Source organism: Hippopotamus amphibius, chromosome 2 (genome assembly GCF_030028045.1).
Source record: "Hippopotamus amphibius kiboko isolate mHipAmp2 chromosome 2, mHipAmp2.hap2, whole genome shotgun sequence".
NCBI lineage: Eukaryota > Metazoa > Chordata > Mammalia > Artiodactyla > Hippopotamidae > Hippopotamus > Hippopotamus amphibius.
This window is the reverse complement of record NC_080187.1, coordinates 162546377-162558442: the sequence shown is the minus strand read 5'-3', so window position 1 is coordinate 162558442 and position 12066 is coordinate 162546377. Positions and strand designations below refer to the sequence as shown.

Here is a 12066-nt window from a genome sequence, read left to right as displayed (position 1 = left end):
TGATACTTGAAGCGGGTTCTGCTCTGTAGACCTGTGCCACAGCCATGCACTCACTTTGTAAGAGTCACTGTCTGCATAGGTATCCCACTTAACTCTTGAGCTACTTAACTCTTGACTAAGTCCTCAAGAAGCTGCACTGTCTTCTCACCTCCTGTAATGCATGGAGAATCTATATGCCCACACCTATACACACATACTGAACTCAGCACAAGGGGCTACCCTTCTCTGGAGAACAAACTCTCCTGGTGGGAGAGCTTCTGCCTTTAACCCAAACCCATGTTGTTCTCCTGTCACAACATTGGACCTCAACCCCAATTCTGTACCATTTGGGATACAAAGGGCAGCTTTGATTCATGTTTTAGAGAGGTTCATACAGTTTATGACCAAAGGAAGAATAGAAATGATACCATTTTCAAACTGAACTGGATCCCTTCTTCTACCCTCTAGCTCAAGTTCATTTCTCAGGCCCTCCTCCAACAAGATCAAAAAAAAAAAAAAAAAAAAAAGCTCTAAACATTAAAAGGCTCTAGAAGAGAAGGTAGAGAATTCCATTCCCCTCTTCTCCAGGAACATACCCTGACTCAACACATACAAACTTAAGGTAAATGTGCAAAAGGTGTAAGACCAAAAGTTATTTTTATGCCCCATCCCTTAAAGAAGAAATAGAGACCGTGAAAATATTTACATTATCCAACTTGAACAATACAAATCAATATCCATCTACAAAACTGATTTTAAGCAAAGAAAAACTATAATAGTCATTGCCAGACCTCAGATGCTTCCATTGTTTTGTTCTGTGATAGCCACTTGAAAAACAAATTATTTTATAGGCACCTGGCTCATTATGTATTACAAATTAAATCTTCATTTATCTATATGCTCCAAACGGTACCTATTCATCGCCATCACTTAAAAACCCATTGCCCTTCTTTCTAGCCTTGTTAATTTCCAGATGCTAATTAAATTTAAACTCATAAAAGTATCTGTTTAGCATGCATGACAAGATCATCCTTCAGTATCCATTACCCACTGTACATTCCAGCATGTTTACCCGCAGTTTTCTAGTTGCTTTGTCATCTATATGCCTCAGTTTCAAGGGACAGACTGGAGATTTAACCTGGAATTCAATCTCTCTCCTATTTCAATTCTACCCAAGTTGTCCCCTCTGCCTGATGGCCTTGTAAGCAACTTTCTTTCAAATTATTGCTAAGAAGAATGACTTCCAGATAATAGCACTTAAATATGGAACAGAAGGATGATAAAGAAATTCTGAGGGAAAGCTATATTTCAGCCCCTTTTCCCCAGGCCATTACACAAAAAGAGAAGATTTGCAATCTCTGGAGACCCACAGTCACTTACTTATTGCCCTAAGAAGGCTGACAGTCTAAAAGCCACAGAGATAATAAATGGTGTTGTTCATGACCAGTACCTAACATAAAACATGCTACCATCCTACAGGGGCGTCCTGAAGGCCTGGGAGAGGATTCGAAGTATCACCCAGCAGAAATGATATTCACATTCTCTTTTCTAACACAAGTCCTCACAGCAAGTAAACAGAAAAGAGAGAAGAGCTCTGCCTCAAGACGGCTGTGTTCTGCTCAGAGGTGTCTCTGCTCTGACCTACCTTTCTCAGCTGGAGGGATGTTCTCTCAAGGACTTACACTAGGCCTTGAGGTGTGTCTGGCCCACATGAGGACATTCACGCCTCCATGCCCATGTCAACAGAGAAAAGGAATGTGTCAGCACAGGCCCAAACAATTACCCTTTGCATCACAGTAAAAGTAAAGGTTCCACAAAGATAAAGACAGGCTGTAGTACCACCTCACCTTCTTTTAGCCCAAGAAAAGGTAAAATGAACACTTGGAGTCACAACTTCACACAACAGAGGCTTCCTTATCCCCTCCAGTCTTTATCACAAAGCTTGACAAACTTTTCTATGCAAAGCCAGATAGTAAATGTTTTAGGCTTTGAGGGTCTCATAAAATCTCTGTTGCACATACTTTTTTTTTCTTCTTTTTACAACGTTTAAAAATGTAAAATCCATTCTTAGCTGGTGTTCCCTACAAAAACAGACCATAGGCCAGATCTGGCTTATGATCCGTAGTTTGACAACCCCTGTCTTATTATAAAATATAAAGTAAAAAATGTGTGAGTTCTTCAATTCATGTAAAATACAAACTCCTTTTAAAGAAAAAGGAATCCACATTGTTCTCTAAGTGTACATCCACAGACCCCTGGGTACCACAAATCCCAAACTGAGGACCACGTTAAAATGAAATCTGTGGCTTCTTTTTCACGGTGCCTTGGAGGCGGTCGGCCATTTCAGAATGAAGCTGAACATCTCTTTCTTAGCCACTGGCTGCCAGAAACTCATTGAAATGGACGATGGACATAAACTTCGTACCTTTTACGAGAAGCGTATGGCCACAGAAGTTGCTGCTAACGCTCTGGGTGAAGAAGGGAAGGGTTATGTGGTCCGAACCAGTGGTGGGAACGACAAACAACGTTTCCCCATGAAGCAGGGGTCTTGACCTATGGCAGAGTGTGCCTGCTGTTTAAGGGGCTTTCCTGTTACAGACCAAGGAGGACTGGAAAAAGGGAGCTCAAATCTCTAGGGGGTTGCATTGTGGATGCCAATCTGAGTGTTCTCAATTTGGTCACTGTGAAAAAAGGGGAGAAGGATATTCCTGGACTCACTGATACTACGGGGCCTCATCGCCTGAGGCCCAAAAGAGCTAGCAGAATCCACAAACTTCTCAATCTCTCTAAAGAAGATGATGTCTGCCAGTATGTTGTGAGAAAGCCCCTAAACAAAGAAGGTAAGAAACCTAGGACCAAAGCACCCAGGATTCAGCATCTTGTTACCCCATGTATTCTGCAACACAAACGTCAGCATATTGCTCTGAAGAAACAGTGTACTAAGAAAAATAAGGAAGAGGCTGCAGAATACACTAAACTTTTGGCCAAGAAAATGAAGGAGGCCAAAGAAAAATGCCAGGAACAGATTGCTAAGAGATGGAGGCTGTCCTCTCTGAGAGCATCCACTTCTAAATCTGACTCTAGTCAAAAATGAGATGTTCTAAGAGTAACAAATAAATAAGATCATACATCAAAAAAAAATTAAATCTGTGACTCTGAGGAATCACATATCACCAACGCAGATGAATATACAAAAAAACTAGCAGTACTGTTAAAAGGTGGTAGTGGCCAGAGGATCCAAAATAGACTTATATTAATGTTTTTAGATTGCCTTTGAAATGAAAATCAACATTTAAAAATTATTATCTGAAATACAACTGTGCACTCCCAGAGTTCTTCAGTCAGTGTCACACATTGAACGTGTAACACATTGCCATCATTGGCAAAACTCTGGTTAACATGACCATGATCTCACTGAAAAAAATGTGTGGCAGAGGAGCAATTGGAAGTATCAACCACCTACTCTCTATCTCTTTTCCCTATCGTGCCCCTCCCCCACCTCACATTTCTAACCTGTTTGAATTGACTGCCATCCTTAGGAATATGGAGAAGTGGGGGTGGTATTAGTTAGCATGTTGAGGTCAGAGGACCAAAACACTAAATTCTCAGCTTCTAAGTACAAAAAGCCTTATTACAGGTAAAACATTAAGGATGTCTAGAAGTCAATGAGTTCTAGCTGAGTCAGGTTTTTCCACTTTCTGCTCCAGCCCCTCATTCCAGACAAAAACAAAACAACAAACAAAACAACAAACAAAACAACAAACAAAAAAAACCTTTGAATTGAGTTAAAATAAGGCAGGAAAGAATTTGGAAATGGGGATTAAAAAGTTAGACATGAGCATCAGAGGGGATCAGAGGGAATTACGGAATCTAACTTAAAGTTTGAAGATGCCAGGATAGTTGATTTGTGCTTTGATTCCTGTTCAGAATTTTGAAAGGTAGCTGTATCATGTGTGTCCTGTCCATAAGTGCATGGGGTGGAGGCAATAGAAATAGGCCCAGGGATAACACAGATATTGGAATTAGCCAACAAGGACTTTAAAACAACTACTTCAAATATGTTCAAGAATTTAAAGGTAAAGATGAACATAACAAGTGAACTAGCAGATGATCTCAGTAGATAAATAGAAACTATTGAAGAAAACAATGCAAAGTCAAGAACTGGAAAATACAATATTTGAAATGAATAATTCACTGGGTGAACGTTTTAGCATATTGGTCACTATAGAAGAAAAGATCAATGAACTTAAAGATGGGGCAATAGAAACTACAAATTGAAGCACAGAAAATAAGATAGCTGAAAAATATCAATGGAGCCTCAGCGATAATATCAAGTAGTCCAACATACCTGTTAATAGAGTTATGAAAAGAGAGGAAAGAGAAAGGGGTAATATAATGAAATATATTTGAGAAATGCAATGAAGTAATATAATGAAAATATAATTCTTCAAATTTGATTAAAAAATAATAATTTAACACACAGATCCAATAAGTTCTACAGACTCCAAGCACAATAAAACAAAGAAAATAACACCTATTCACATTACAGCAAACTGCTGAAAACCAAAGTGAAAGAGAAAAAATTTTAATCAATTAGAGGAAAGAAGATACATTATGTATAAGAGAAAAACAATAAAGATTACTACTGATTTATCATCAGAAACAATGGACTCTAGAAGACAATGGAATGACATCTTTAAAGCACTCAAAGAAAAAACTGCCAACCTAGAACTCTATATTCTACAAAAATATTTTTCCAAAATGAAGGAAAAAAATCAAGACTTTTTTTAAATTTGGGAGACTTGGTCCCCAGAAGACACATGCTGCATTTAGAAATATTAAAATGACACTCTTCAGAATAAATGGAAATAATATACCAGATAAAAATTCAGTTGTATATAAACAAATGAAAATTTTCACAAATAAAAAATACATGCATAAGTATACAACGAGCATTTTTTTCTTGTTTCTTAATTTCCTTAAAAGATAATTAACTAGTCCAGCAACAGATGAACTGATAAACAAAATGTGAGATATATATATAGATATATATATCTATATATATAATGGAATATTATTTAGCTTTAAAAGGAAATGCAATTCTCATACATATGACAACATGGATGAACCTTGAAAATATTATGCTGAGATAAGCCAGACCCAAAAGGACAAATATTGCATGATTCCTCTTATATGAAACACTTAGAATAGGCAAATTCATAGAGACAGAAAGACTAAAAGTTAACAGGGGCTATAGGAAGAAGGGTATAGGGAGTTACTGCTTAATAGCCACAGAGTTTCTGTTTGGGATAACAAAAAATTTTGGAAATAGTGCTAATGGTTGCACAACATTTTGAATGTAATTAATGCCACTGAAATGTACATTTAAAAACAGTTAAGAACCTTGATGGCCTAGTTGTTAGGATTCTGGCTTTCACTGCCATGGCCTGTGTTCAGTCCCTGGTCAGGCAACTAAAGATCCCGCAGCCACATGGCAATTTAAAACAAAACAAAACAAAACAAAAAAACAGTGAAAATGGCAAATTTTGTTATGTATGTTTTACCATAATTTTTTTAAAATAATAATGTCGTATACCAAAAACCAATTAACTGTGTACTTTATATGGGTGAATTTTATGGTATGTGAATTTATATCTCAATAAAGCTGTGTTTTTAAAAAGAAGATTGTATAAAACAAAAATAACAATGTGCTGTGGTGTTTGTAACAAGAATAGAAGTAAAATGTAATACAACAAAAACATAAATGATGGGAGGGCGGTAAATGGAAGCTTACCACTGTAAGAGTCTTACATTTATGTAAAGTAGAATAATACTAATTGAAGGCAGACTGTGACAAGTTAAGGAGGTATATTGTGATCCTTGGTGCAATCACTAACGTGCATACATACATACGTAAGGCATAGCTGAGAACAACAAAAACAAAGAAGTAAACAAAAGTAATGGAAAAATCCATTTCCAAAATAACCCAGGTTCATGGAAGTTAAACTTTGCTCCCTAGGTAACTTTCTCCTGAATCACCTACTTCAGTTGTTCAGGAAACACTGCAGTGACATCTGTTAAGGCAGAGTTTCCCAGCCAGAGCTCATCAGTATGCCACAAATGGATATTCTACAAGATATTGATCCCCTCTGCCTTGGAGGTAACAAGGTGTATGTAAGGTGACCCATGCCCACAGGCAGGTCACCTCTGGCCTCAAATAGCCTCATCTGGTGCTCCCCAGAAAGTGGCCAGAATTGAGCAGAATCCAATGGCATGCTACATGGTCCCTGCAGGCACCAGCCTCAATGAGCACCACCTAGGCCTCCTCACCTAATAAGATGTGCTGAGTACCGCCAAGGGAGTGCTCTACCCCAGCCATCTACAGAGCACACATCCACTGCAAAGCACACCTCTGTCACAATGAAGATGGGGCTTTTGCAGCTACTAGGGAATTTCATGTTCCAGGTGTCCAGGGAATGCAGCATGCAAGCATTCAGCCCATGATGCAACTGGGCAGTGAGGGTCACTGTCGGGGCTGGGAGACAGGGGACGCCTCAAAGACACATTCCAGGCAATGGCCCCAAACCTCTATCTTTGTATAATGAGCCATTTCTCCCCACTGTGGCTTTTGTGCCATTTTAGTAGTGTCCAAGTTACCTGCAAATGATTGCTCAAACCATATATGCAGTGAATATGCAAAAGTTCTATTGGATTAAAAGTCCATTACAATTATAAGATATTTTAATAATGAATTTTTCAACAACAGTAAAGGAAGAACTGTCAAATCTTGTAAATATAATTTAAGCTGTGCTAAAATGGCTCTTTGAAAAATTGTTTAATATTTCATCACAATTGTGTAAGCAAATTTTTTGTCTATTGACTACCATAATTGAAGAGATCATAATTTTTAAAGACTTGGTTAGGAACTGCATGTAACCACTTCAAACATAAAATATTAAATTAAATGTTAATTTTATACAAGCAAAATCAAGTTTCTCATTTACATTTTTGTAAATGAGATTTTATTTGTAACATTTATATGTCTTATATTTGATATCTTCCCTAACACTCTTGATTTTCTTTTTCATATCATAATTATAAAAACATATAATAGATTCTTTCACCAGGCCCTATGTAGACACTCACAAATCCCCCTAGTTTATCTCAGTGTGCTGTACAAATAACATCTGTGTTTGCCATGATGTGACAAAAGTTGGGAACTAGTGTAAAGTGAGGCTGTCAAGTCTGAAACGACTATAGCCATTCAGTTACTAATAGGAGAAGCTCTGGAGAAAGGATAAAGGATAAATCTCACACTGGAAGGGAGGTCAGGAAATGGAGAGAAACCTAGATCATCTGAAAATGTTTTGATAATGTTAACGCATTTCTACGCCAAAAGAAAGTTTTCATATCAACACGAATGTACTGTTAGAGCAGTCACACTGCAGCTAGCTTCCACACAACTGAAAGGGCACTTTCGGTTGGATTTTCTGTCCATGGTAAACAAAAGGATTCTAAATGATGCATTCCTGGTAGGAAGGGGATCTTGTAACCTAGACAGTAGATATACTTGAAAGTTACACTCTCAGAGGGGCTGCTACTATTAGTAGGAAAAGTTTATTGCTTAAATCAGGGGTCAGGAAACTTTACACGAAAAGGGCCTGGGACTTCCCTGGTGGTCCAGCAGTCAAGACTCTGCACTCGCAATGCAGGGGGCCCAGGTTTGATCCCTGGTCAAGGAACTAGATCCTGCACGCTGCAACGAAGACCTAGTGCAGCCAAATAAATAAACATTTTTTTAAAAGGGGGGGGCCTGATCATGAATATTTTAAGCTTTGTGGGCCGCATGGCCTTTGTTGAAATAGTCAACTCTGCCCTTAGAGCACAAAAGTGGCCATAGATAGTACATAAAAGACTGAGCATGGCTATGTTCCAATAAAAGTATAAACACTGAAATTTGAATTTTGTGTAATTTCCACATCAATTACTATTATTCTTGATTTGACTGTTTTAACCATTTGAAAATGTAAAGCCCATTTTTAACTCATGAGCTGTAGAAAAACATGCAGTAAGCAGGACTTGTCCTACAATTTGTCATTTGCCAACCCCTGGCTTGGATCCTCAACACTAGATGAGGTGGTGGCCTCCATAGCCCTCCCAGGGCCAGAAACCTAACGGGTCTCCCTGGCTGCAACTACAAGGAGGGCAAACAAAGTGAAAAGGACTTATTTCCTCCAAGGCTAACAACTACACTTAGATGAGAGAACAGCCCAGTGGGAACAGTAATGAAATGCTTGCCCATCTTCTGAACTTCAGGTGTGTTTGTGATTGGCTACAAGTAAGGTTGTGCTCTAATAACAGACTCTTCCTGCCACACCCCTCCAGATGCTGTAGGGTCTAGAGATAAGATTATTATTCTTTCTTAGTCCTGAGCATCCTTGCACAATGAGATCCGTTCCAATCTCCCCACTCTGTGAAGATATTGAAGGGAAAGACCTTCTTGGCTAGTAGGCAGTAGAAATTCTCTGAAATGGTGGGACGATCTCTAAGCAGTGTGTGTAGAAATGGGAGCGGTACACTCTTTCCCTCCCTAGAACTAGACTATAGCTCCTAAAGAAGGAAAATTATTACCTAATATGAGCCCTTCTGAAGCAGTCAGGGGTCTTTAGGGGATGGAGAACTCTGTTGATCAGAATTAGAAAAGGAATTGGGGAAGGAAAAAGGGCAAGCATATTTCATGAACATAAAGTTGCCAGATTTAGAAAATAAAAATACGCCCAGTTAAATTTGAATTTTAGATACACAATAAATCATTTTTGTGAGCGACTATGTCCCAAATATTGCATTCTCTATTCTATCTGACAACCCTACAGGATGTGGTGAGAGAAGAAGCCAAGGGCTCCGGCACTGTCTGCAAAGAGGGAATGGGGACTTCAGGAAGCAATGGCTTCTGGGGAGGCCCCGTATGGCTGCCAGGAGCTTCTGGGGACTCATTAATCATTCCTTTTTAGTTCTGATCTCTTATTCTACCCAGCAATTTTCTAACCTTCACTTGGAATAGAAGTCTGTCATTTTCTAAAGGCAACATGTTACTGTAAGGCTTTTATGCCATGTGTATAAAAGCTGGTGGCCCCCAATACCTTAAAGAGCATGGAAGACAAGACTGTGGCCTTAAACTCCACCAATTCCCTCTGTCTCTGTCCTCCCCACCCTTTCCTCTCCCTCCCTGTATACATGTGTATATGGCAGGTGGGGTCTCTCTCTCTCTCTCTTTCTCTCTCTCCCTCTCTCTCTGCATTTGAGATACAGTGTTAACTAGTTCCTGCTTAAATCACTTCTCAGATAAAGACTTGAAGAACCTCAAAAATGAACTGCTTAGATGGGTAAATTCTTTCTAAGTCCCCAGTGAGTTCCAAACAACACTGATTCTTTCATTGACTGAAACAAGACTCTCACTTCCTCCAGCTCTGAACTAGCTATTCCCAAACTATAAGTGTTCAATTACTTCCCAGACAGCAAATGCGCGTTTTGCTTCCTTTGTGCTATATATTGTATGGTTTGCATTATCATTTGCTAAATACACTTGGACACTCTATTTACCTCCGGACGCATCTCTCAGAGCTTTGTGTGACTTCTCATCCTCTAGGAGCAGCCCAGATAAATCACTGCGTAGCCATTTAGCACACAAAGAGGAGAAGATTCCAATTTTCCAAATAGGGCCATTTGTTTAATTTATTTGGCTGCTAGGAAGTTGTGGAAATGGTGCTGATGAAACCATCAAGCTCTTCAGGTTCTGTCTCTGATGGGAAAGTCCAAATAATCTCATCATTTCCATTTTGAAAAATGCATGTCTTCTATTCCTTCAACTGAGTGATAGGTTAATGAGTCTGTATACCTTACACATAAATTATAAATATTCTTGACATCTATTCATTTTCTAATAAATATTTTTAAAAATGAAAAATCCATCTCCCACACACAAAGAAAGAAATAAAATGCCTTAACTGTTATGCCAACTGGAAAAGGTCTCACATTGCAGAAAGTAAATCAGGTGGTTAAATTTAATCATACATCCAAGAGACAGATCACTGCACTAGAAAATTGGAGACTTGGGTTCTAATCCCAGGTTTGCCCATAGATAAGGCCATTAGTCAAAAGTTCCTCAAAGAATTGTATTCTGTACACTGTTTCCCTCTAGTTAATTGTTAACAAATAAATTATAATTATACATGATGTATTTGCCTAAAATATATAATATTACAAATATAGATGAAGTCCCCTGGGCCTCTTCAGTCCTTTCCCCCACCAAAAACCAAGAGATAACCTCTACTATAATCTGATGTGTATCTTTACTGGGCTGTTTAGCTATGCGATAGAAAATAAATAGTATTAATTTTTGTGGGGTAATTGTTTTCACATAAATGGTCATAAAATACATAAAACTCTGCAGCTTGCTCTTTTCATTCTGTGATATATTTTTGAGATCAATCCATGTTGATATGGATAGCTTTAACTTTTTCCTATGTGTAATATTTTACCATCTAAATACACCACATCCTATATATCCACTCTGGGGACATTTAGGTTGTTTCCAATTGTGCTTGATAGAAATAATTTTAATAGATACTATCAAATTGCCCTCCAAAGTCAGGGATCATTTACCACTCCCACAAGAAGGACAGGAAAGCAGCCCTTTCCCCACAACTCAACAACATGGGATATTAATAAACTTCATTTTTGCCACACTAGAAGGTAAAAATAAAGTAGTATCTTGTGGTGATTTTAACTGCTTTTCCTCGCTAGCTTAGTGAGGGTGAACATCTTCTCAAATATTCTTTAGCCTTTTATGTTTTTCCTTTCTGTGAATCCCATGTTTATATCATTTACTCACTTGTCTGTTGGTTTATCTGTTCTTATTAATTTGTAGAGTTCTTCATAAATTCTGGACACTAATTCTTTGTTATACATGTCACTTTTGCTCATTTTTTTGAAACTCCAACACATAACAGAGCATCTGACTCATTAAAAGGTAATTATTATTTGCTGATTACATTAATAAATAAATGTTGCAAAAAACCATGTATTGGACAATCACTCTGTAGTGCACAACAGTGCTACAGCACTTTCATTATTTAGCTATGAAGACCAGGCAAGTGGGTACATTAAATATGAGCCACTAAATGGTGTGCCCTACTCATTTCTGTATCCCCAATTCTTAGAGCAGGGCCTTCTATAGAATAACAGCTCAATAAATGTTGAACAAATTAAAGACCAGAATAGAAGAAACCAAAAGCACCTCCTCCTTGATAGGGGTAGAGGATTAAGAAGTACAAACTATTATGTACAAAATAAATCAGCCACAAGGATATATTATACAACACAAGGAATATAGCCAATATTTTATAATAACTATAAGTGGAGTATAACCTTTAAAAATTGTGAATTACTATGTTGTACCCCTGTAACTTGTATACTACTGTATACTTCAATTTAACAAAAAGAGCCTCCTCCCTCTCACATGCCTTAGAGACCAAATTTTCCATCCCATCATAAGCTAACAAAAAATTATAATAAAATCTGGCATGCAGCCAGTACAGAAGAATGTATTCCATATCTGCTCTGTTCCAAATCTCTTCATCTCTACAGCAAAAACAGGAAATTAGAGCCAAGTGGATACCTCACAAGAAAAGCGAATAAAGACAAAATGAATGTTTCGAGCCACTAGACTCAACTTAGGGAATTCATGGTAAAATCTGACTGCTCCTCCATTGCTTCTTCTCCTGGGCACCAGGGAAAGGACTGAGGGGCCAGGACTGTTTCTCCCCTTGCCCATTTCTTCCTTTTTCCTCCCCCCCACTTCCCCATCTCTCCATTTCAAGATGCTCCCTTCTTTTTCTTTCCAGATTGTTGTTCTTTTCCATAGAGTGGTGATCCCTGGGTTTTCCTGGACTGTCATGATTTCTGTTGAAAGACTCTCACAGCAGAAACACCACCCACATTTATAGACATATAAATATGTTTCTTTTCTTCTGCTTTCTTGCTCCATCAGGGCTCTGTGGAGCTATTTGGTTTAATTACTTCTGGCAC

The 12066-nt window shown here is 38.2% G+C and overlaps 1 non-coding gene and 1 pseudogene across 1 annotated transcript; both read left to right on the top strand.

Moving 5' to 3' along the window:
- The first annotated feature begins 2327 nt into the window (after positions 1–2327).
- On the top strand, positions 2328–3102 carry LOC130845626 (40S ribosomal protein S6-like; annotated as a pseudogene).
- Positions 3103–7648: 4546 nt separating this feature from the next.
- TRNAA-CGC (transfer RNA alanine (anticodon CGC)) lies at positions 7649–7721 on the top strand. The gene has a single exon. It is a non-coding gene; the product is annotated as a tRNA-Ala (tRNA).
- Positions 7722–12066: the final 4345 nt, after the last annotated feature.